This window comes from Leptonychotes weddellii, chromosome 1 (assembly GCF_054177405.1).
Source record: "Leptonychotes weddellii isolate Sample4059 chromosome 1, ASM5417740v2, whole genome shotgun sequence".
NCBI classification, from domain to species: Eukaryota; Metazoa; Chordata; class Mammalia; order Carnivora; family Phocidae; genus Leptonychotes; species Leptonychotes weddellii.
Genome location: NC_138369.1, coordinates 186,852,541 through 186,862,054, shown reverse-complemented (window position 1 = coordinate 186,862,054; position 9,514 = coordinate 186,852,541).

Sequence of the window (9,514 nt, the reverse complement as noted above, 5' to 3'; positions counted from 1 at the left end):
CCAATGAGAAAAAGGTTGGATATAGAAGTCCAATAGTAAAAGTAACTAGAACCTCTTTATTTATCAGTGGTTCTCAAAGTGAGGTCCCAGGGCCAGCAGCATCAACCTCACTTGGGAACTTTTGTTAGACATGCAGATTCCCAGGCCCCGGCCCAGACCTCCTGAATCAAAAACTCTGTGCATGGGGCCCCGCCACGGGTTCTGACAAGCCCTTCGGGTGATTCTGATGCATGCTGAGGTCTGAGAACCACTGCAACGGAGGGAAAGAGAATTTGTGTCTCCGTGTGCGATGTTCAGTGGGAAGTCTTAGTCCTGAATAGGTTTTCTTGTGGCTGCATGAAAATACACCATCGGGGAAGCCAGTTGACTCTGCACATGTCCTCCTGAGTTACGGGCCCTCTGAGCCTCTCTCCTCCCTACTGTTAACTCGTCCGCATATGTATTGGTTATCTATTGCCCAGGAACACAGGACCATGAACCCGGCAGTTGGAAGCAATGCACATCTGTTATTTCACACTTTCTGTGGGTCAGGGGTCCAGGCATAAGGTAACTGGGTCCTCTGTTCAGGGTCTCACCAGGCTGAAACCTAGTGTTTCAGATAGGATGGTGTCAGATAGGAGTCAGGACGGTGATCTCATCTGAGGCTGGGGTCCTTTTCCTAGCTCACTGGTTGTTGGCAGAACTCAGGTCCTTGCAATTATAGGACTGAGGTCCATTTCCTTACTGGCTGTCACTCTCAACTCTCCGAAGCCACTTAGAGTCCTCTCCACATGGCCTTCTCCACAGCAAGGAAGTTTCTTCTTCAAGGCCAGCAGGAGACTCTCTTTCATGTTGAATCTCTAGGACATTTTTTTAAAGGCTCACCTGATTAGACCAGGCCCACCCAGAATAACCTCCTTTTTAAAATTAACCCAAACTTACCTCATTAGAGGCTTTAATTACATCTGAAACAGTCCTTTTGTCATAGAATATAACAATCGTAGGAGTGACAACCCATCATATTCACAGCTCCTGCTCACACTCCAGTAGAGAGGGTTAGGAAGGGCATGCACACCAGGGGATGGGAATCTTGGGGGCCAAATTAGAATTCTGCCTACACACCATGGATATATGGCCTATCTTCTAGCTTGTTCTAAGCACCTCTGGTCAATCAAACCTCCCTAAAATTGCCTCCCTAAAAACCACGCTAAAATTGCCCAGTAGACCAGCCACAACTCAGTAGGCTTGCATATTTGAAGCCATGTACTCCGTTGCTCCCTTTTTCATTGGCAGTGTGGCCTCTTTCAGCCTGTCTGATGGTCTTTATCTGACCAATCTGAAAAACTTTACGTTGAAACCGTAAGGGCTAATGCTAACTGCTCGACAATATTTGCATATTCTTTTGATACTATCTAAAAAGCAACCCAAGTTATTTCTATATAGAAGGAACTATGCATATTTTTCTAACCTGTAATTTTTATTTCGAACTAATTTTATAAAGCAAAGTAGCTTCATTCATTTTCTCATTAAAGTTTTTCACAAAGTATTATTCTTTTGAGGCAAGCCATGATATTATTTGATTCTGATTTGTGCCAGAAAATGTTGAATTACAGACTTATGGAGGAAGCAAGTGAAATGTAAGAACTTTATGAAAAAAATAACTAGAGGAGTTTTTCATGTTCCATAGACACAGCATTTTTCCTGAAGAAAATAATACCAAAATGGTAGCCAAATTTCATTCTGGGAGGACTTCATAAAATGATTTTGAGATTTTACAAGGTCATGACTGGCTGAATGAGCATGGCCAAAGAATACTCATTAAAAGATCAGCACTCATCTGGAAGGACGTTTCCACAGACAGATTCCAGGCCTCTGCCCTTGACCTTACTTATCCACACCTTACTAGGATGAGGACATCGAAGGTACACTGAAGACAAGCCCGATAGGTTATTTGATGAATAGGTTACATGAGGACAATAGGTTATATGATGAATGCAGGATCCCAAATAGCAGGCTGAAGGAACAGAGCAAGTTTAACAAACCTGCGGGAACTCAGTGATGTTAGGACCTGCACTGTGTCAAAAACACCTGGGATCAGAAGCACATGTGAAAAGAAACATACGGTTTTGTTGATACACAGAATAACCAACATTTAATGAGCTAAGGGGCAGACACCATACAAAGCACTTCAAATGCATTATTTCTACACTCCTTCCAGTTGCCCTGGTGATACAAATTAAAATTGCTGACACCCAGATTTGACAATTTGCTTTGCTTACGTAACCAAGATAAGAGAATGAACTGATCCCTCTCCCTGTACTGACTCCCAAACCTTTATTCTTAACCTGTTTTTCCTCATGACTGCCTAAACTTAGGTCCATTTTCTAAAATGGATTATAAAAGAGGAGTTATTTATTCCATTTTGAACTGGTTCCAATATCATTTCTGGACATATACTCGCTAAGGGACATAGGCCAGCTAGAGCAAGTCCAGTGGGGAGAATGAGAGGAATGAAGGAATGCAAGACTAGAGATGGAGGAATGACTGAAGGCACGGTTCAGTGGCTCTCTTGGGAGTTGGGTTACATTTATGGTCCATCAATCCAGGACCCAGCATGGTGCATGGCAATATTAAGCTGCCAGTAAATGTCTTCAGCTATATGCATGAATGAACATCCAGAAAGGTAATGTTTGGACTCAGCGGGGATGCCCATTGGCCAAACTCAAGGAAGAACCCTTTTACAGAGAAGCTGCATATGGAATAACCAACCTCAGCCCAGGATTTCCTGGATGTGGATGTGCTTACTAGGGACCATGTGACTATTTACCAGATGTTTAGCAGCACTTTGTAAGTGGACCACCTGGCTGCTTAGGACTTTTTCACTTCTATGCAATTCGGGTTCTGCAAAATGATTAAATGTCATATATGCATGTATATGGATCAGAAAAGAGGGTCTGAGATTCAGGACAGCTTAGCAGCCTCACTCTTGAACAGTCTCAGTTCTAAGGTATGAGCACATTTGGGAGTTAGACGTCATATAGATACTAGAATCCTCCCAAATTCACTTGTGATGTGGCTCTGTGTCTTCAGGTTGACTCGAGCCCCCTCTGCTTGGAGGTTAAAACACATCCTATCTGTCGGGGACTGCAGGGCTAGGTGCATGGCCAGAAGTGGCCCCTGGTGGGACTGCTGAACTCTCCCTCCACGTTTCCTCACTGGGAAGGAAGACCAGTCTCCTACAGCACTTTTTCATAAGGCACGCATCGTGGTGGGGCTTGTTGGTCACAGCCTGCTCAGCATTAGACATGGCGTGGCTAAAAGCATGTCAGGCTGTCCCTGGGAGCTTCAACCCAGCTCCAGATGAACCGTTTCCACCTCCCAGCAGGCATCAGAGGCTGGCAGCCAAGGCTGGTTGCCTCTTAAGAGCCTAAGGAAGGGGTAGGGGTGGAAGTTAAACTGTGAGAAAGAATTCGGGGTAGAAGTTATGAAGCCATAAATTCTCCTGACTAGAAGGCAAGGATCTTCCAAGAAATCAGTGGAAGGTAGGGAGGGGAGGAAATGACCTGCCTTCTTTAGAGAAGACACACCAAGCAAGAAAAATCCACTTCTGGTCAGGGCAGGTCCTGCCTCTTCCTGTGGGAGAGAGCAGAAGGGCGGGACAGAGCAAGAGTAAGGGAGGGCTCCGCTCCCCCTCCTGCCGCCGGAAACATGTATAGTGGAGAATAATTGTTCCCTTTTAACAGTGGAACCATTTTCAGCTTGGTCAGTAGGACAGTTCTCCTTAGAAGAAATCCCTGCTCTCCTATAGGCTCCAGGCCCCCAACAAGGGGTTTGAACTCAGAACCCTGAGATCAAGATCTGAGGTGAGATTAAGAGTCGGAGGCTAAACCAACTGAGCCACCCAGGTGCCCCTCTTATTTTGTGACTTGACATTGGGTGCATATCTGTGCTTCTCCTTTGTGCTCGTCTGGTCCAGAGCATCTGGAAGTGGGATTATGTAGCAGTCACTGGGTTTTAAACCAACGCTGTCCAGTCCATGCTTACAGCTAAATTGCTCTATTCCAATGAAGAAGAAAACACTAATGCCTTCTATGGCATTTGCTCAGTTAAAGCTGAGTGCTTGTTAATATCTTTTATTCAGTTTCACATGGCTGTGAAGCAGGAGAAAGGGGATTTGAATGAGGGTCTGTCTGACTCAAGAGCATATGCGCTGAGCTGTTCTACCTCTCAGAGAAAACTGAATTAAGAGGAAGACTCAGGATGGACAGCCATCCTAGGATGGGTAAACAAATGATTATTCATGTGATGGTAGGAAGGCAGGTGAAGGAGGGAAAAACTAGTAGGAGGGGAAGACAGGTGGAGAGAGGCTAAACTAAATGTGTGACGTTCATTTGTGTGTGTGCTGCCGGGGGTCACTCTGGCCAGCAAGAGACTGAACTGTGATTATTACTGGAGACTTCATGACAAACCCATATGAAAGGACCCTGTTCTTCCTATGGAGTGTCACACAAATCACATAAGTAAGTGATGCAAAATCAAGCCACATGAGTCCAGGCCTTTCGGAGGTGGGAAGGTTTTTGATGGTTACACTGTGTTCTAGGCAATGAGATTTCCTTTCTTGAGCAAAGGCATGGGATTAGAAGAAAATTAATCTTCATGAAACAAACACGCCAGTCATAGAGAAAATGAAAGAGAAACCAAGGACCTTTTGATTTATAAAATAATGTTAAGTCAAATAGGATGTTCATTCTTGTACATAATGACCACATCTGAGGTGTGAGACGGGGCATCTCCTGAATCTCTGTGGACCGCATCTGAAGAGGCATGGTGCTTGTGGGTCTGACCTGCTGTGGTCTGTGGTATGAAGGAGGGTTGGGACACTAGAGAGTAAAAAATGGACTCTGCACACATCTTAAGATATAAGTATTCAAATGATAGGCAGTTTGAGAAAACATCTCTAGGACTTTTTTTTAAGTGACCTCTATCTCCTCCTTGGGCAGACTTTATATTAAACAATTTCTGAAAAATACCAAAATATTGAGAGCTGATCTGAAGACTTGAGGTTGGGGTAAGTGAAGGGATATTTGAAGATATGTCACATTGCTGTGATATATAAGAGGAAGGTAATCACAATGCAGTTTCCTGGAAGGACCCTCTCTATCTTGGAGATAGAAATTCATTAACTCATTCATTCAAAACAAAGGTCTGGCCTACAAGAGCAGATATGAAGTTAGTTCCAGCGGACTCAAAAGTAAATGAAACACAAGCCCTGCCTTCATGGACTTCAGTCTTGTGGAATTCATGCCCCACTTGATGGTGAAAGAGACACTAAGAAGTTAATACACTTCTTAATGCATGGAGTGGGGTGCCTGGGTGGCTTGGTCAGTTAAGCATCTGACTTCAGCTCAGGTCATGATCTCAGGTTCATGATCTCAGGTTCCTGGATTCAGCTTTGTGGGGCTCACCCCCTCAGTGGGGATTCTGCTTCTCTCTGTCCCTCTGACCCTTCCCCAGCTCATGCTTGCTCTCTCTCAAATGAATAAATAAATAAATAAAAACCTTAAAAAAAAACATGGGGCAAGTAAGAAGTAGAGCCTGATTGAGCCCAGGATTTTGATGCTTGCCAGGTGCACTTTTAACCACTCACTGCTGCCTCCTCAGTGGTACTGCAGGAACTCCATACAGAAACATTATGAAGCCAGGCAGCTGTTAGTATATTTACACAGGTGCTGACCTTTGTGTGGAATGATGGATACCTATTTTTTTGGGGGGGTACATGTACCTGATCTTAACTCTCAGCATCTCATTCTTCCAACGCTAAGTCCAGGATGGAGTAGCTTGAGTTGAGCTTCTAAAGGTTCTTGAGGGAGGAGTTATTGAGAACAAAATGTAAGAGATAAGAAGAGTCCTAAGACAGGAGGGAGGTTGGGAGGAGTTACCCCAAGAATGGGAGAAGATTATGGTCTATAGTAGTCACAAGCAATGGAGACCTACACCATCATGAATGTGTAGGCTCTGGAAAGCAACAGGAATTCAGAGATGAGGCTGAATGGTGCCCCTAGAGATCTGGAGCCCAGTCCTGGGGATTCCAGCTCCATCAAGGACCTTGCTTGACACTGAAGCAAGAATCTCTATGATTTGGGGCAATGAGTGTGCACTGAACACCAGAAAACTTTCAATTCCAGGACCTACAAATGGAGGAACCCATTATGATGATGACATTCAAAGATTCAAAGTTCTCACCAACTCTTGGTGGAGTCAATTTCATTTTGATTTTAAAATAATGCAATTTACCATGAGAGACTATGGATTCTGAGAAACAAACAGGGTTTTAGATGGGAGGGGGGAGGGGGGATTGGTTAGCCTGGTCATGGGTATTAAGGAGGGCATGTACTGCATGGAGCACTGGGTGTTATACGAAAACAATAGATCATGGATCACCACATCAAAAACTAATAATTTATTGTATGGTGACTAACATAACATAATAAAATTTAAAAAATAATAAAATAAAAAATAAAATAAAATAATGCAATTTCTTACACTAGATTCATATTCATGAATATACTTATCTCAGTTATTGATAACACATGTGGAAAAAACAAGAAGATATAAGATTAGCAAACTTGCCCTAATGAAGTTAGGGAACTATTCCCAACAACTGAAGAATAGACTTTGTTTTCAAACACATATGGATCATTTATAAAAATCACTGTATGTAGGCTTATTAGGCAAATCTCAGCACATTTAAAAGATGATAATCATAAAGTACGTTCTCTGACCCAAAGTAATTATGCTACATGTCAATTAAAAAAATTCAAGCAGAAAAATTATACTCAAGAAATATATAGCATTTTCAAAAAAGATACTATAATGGAAGCTAGAAAATATTTGTGACATAATAAAATGAAAAAATATATATATAAATTTGTGGAATGTAGCTAAAGCAACACATAGAAGCTTATAGTCTAAACTGTTCATATTGGAATATAAAAATGGATAAAAATAGTCGACTAAACATCCATTTTTAAAAGTTAGTACAAGAACAGCAATACAAACAAACAAAAACAAAAAAGTAGAAAGTGGGATATTATAAACATGAGGGCATAGAGTGAAGATCAGAGTTAAAATATAGAGAACAACAAAAGTTGTTTTTGGAGAGGATTAATAAAATTGAAAAATGTGTGGTAAAATTGCTTAAAGAAGAGAGAAAATTCAAATTAAATAATTAAAAATGACTAAGGGAGGGGCACCTGGGTGGCATCTGCCTTCAGCTCAGGTCATGATCCCAGGGTCCTGGAATCGAGCCCCACATTGGGCTCCCTAATCTGTGGGGAGTCTGCTGCTCCCTCTCCCTCTGCTCCTCCTCTCTGCTCCTGCTCTCTTCTACACTCTCCTGCTCTCTGGTGCTCTCTCTCTCTCAATAAATAAATAAAATCTTAAAAAACATGACTAAGGGAATAAAACTATGGTTGTTAGGGACTTTTAAAAGATGAGAGGGTATTGCAAACCAATTTATGCCTTTTCATTTGAAAATTAGATTGAGTTGACAAATTCTTATAAAAAATAAAACAGACCACATATGACACAAGAAGAAATAGAAAGCCTGAATAGTCTTACAGCCATTAAAGAAATTGAATTGGTAGTCAAAGTCTTCCCACAAAAAAACCCCTACAAGCCAATGGCTTCATCAGTGAAATCAACAAAAATTCAATAATTGCAAATAGTTCAAAAATTGCCCAAAATATTATAAGGAATATAGAAAGAAGAAACAATCCTCAATATAATTTTTGATGCTAATGCAGCCTGGATACCAAAATCAACAGACAGTACAAAAAAGCCAATCACACTTGTGAATATAAGAAACAAAAATATTAAACAAAATATTAACCAACAGAATTCAGCCACATATAACAAATCAATACATTATAACCAAGTTGGGCTTACCAAATAATGCAAAGTTGGGTTATCATTGGAAAATCAGTTAATGTAATCCCTACATGAGCGTATCTTAGGAGCAAAATATTATCATCTGATGGATACAGAAAATAATTTAATATAATAAAACTTCTGGGGAGCCAGGGTGGCTCAGTTGGTTAAGTGTTTGCCTTAGGCTCAGGTCATGATCCCAGCATCCTGTGATTGAGCCCCACATTGGGCTCTGTGCTCAGCAGGGAGCCTGCTTCTCCCTCTCCCTCTGCAGGCCTGTCTGCCTACTTGTGATCTCTCTCTTTCTCTGTCACATAAATAAATAAAATCTTTTAAAAAAACCTTCTAAAAATATAATAAAACTTCCATATATTATTAACTATTAAACTGAGAATAGAATATGACTTCTTTAACTTAATAAAGGGTATCTATAGAAAACATACAGCAAATGTCAAACTTAAAGGTTTAAAATTGAAAGCATTTTCTTTGATTTCAAGAAAAGACAAAGATGTCTACTATTACCATTTCTAGTCAACCTAATTTTGGAGGTTCTCACTGGAATACTAAGGCAAGAAAAAGAAAAATTTAAGTATTAGAAAGAAAGAAATGAATATTTCATTATTCACAGAAAATATGGCTGTGCATATAGAAAATCCAAATTAATCCTTAGGTTAATTTTTTTGAATTTGTCAGAGTTTTAGAAAAGTTGTTGAAATAAAAATTCAATTGCATTTCTACATGCTAACACATACACCTAGAAAATTAAGCTTAAAATGTATTATTTAAAATAGCATAAAATATGTAATATCTAAGAATAAATACAATAAATGTATGTAAGATCTCTATGGAAAAATAATAAAACTTTATTGAGAGACATCAAAGAAGATTTAAATAAAGGGATGAATCATGTTCATAGATTTGATGATTCAGTATTATAAAGATGTCTATGATTTGCAAAAATCACCTAGAAATTCACTGCAATTCCTGCCAAAAATTCCCCAAAGTGTTTTTTTAATTTTACAAGTTGATTCTAAAATTTAAAGAGAGCCAGATTAACCAAGATACCTTTGAAGAAGACACAGCCTACATTTTATGTTTTTTTGTCCTCTAAAATACTAAATCTTATAAAGTTATGGTAATTAAGAATCACAGTGTGAGACGGCTCAAAAAGAGACAAATAGGCCCAATAGCCAAACTATGGAAAGAGCCAAGATATCCATCAACAGATGAATGGATGAAGAAGATGTGGTATATATAAACAGTGGGATATTATGCAGCCATCAAAAAAAATGAAATCTTGCCATTTGCAACGACGTGGATAGAACTAGAGGGTATTATGCTAAGCAAAATAAGTCAATCAGAGAAGACATGTATCAGATGATCTCACTGATATGAGGAATTCTTAATCTCAGGAAACAAACTGAGGGTTGCTGGAGGGGTGGGGGCTGGGAGGCACTGATGGGGTGGCTGGGTGACAGACATTGGGGAGGGTATGTGCTATGGTGAGTGCTGTGAATTGTGTAAGACTGATGAATCACAGACCTGTACCTCTGAAACAAATAATACAGTATACATTTAAAAAAAAAAAAAAAGAAGATAGTAGGAA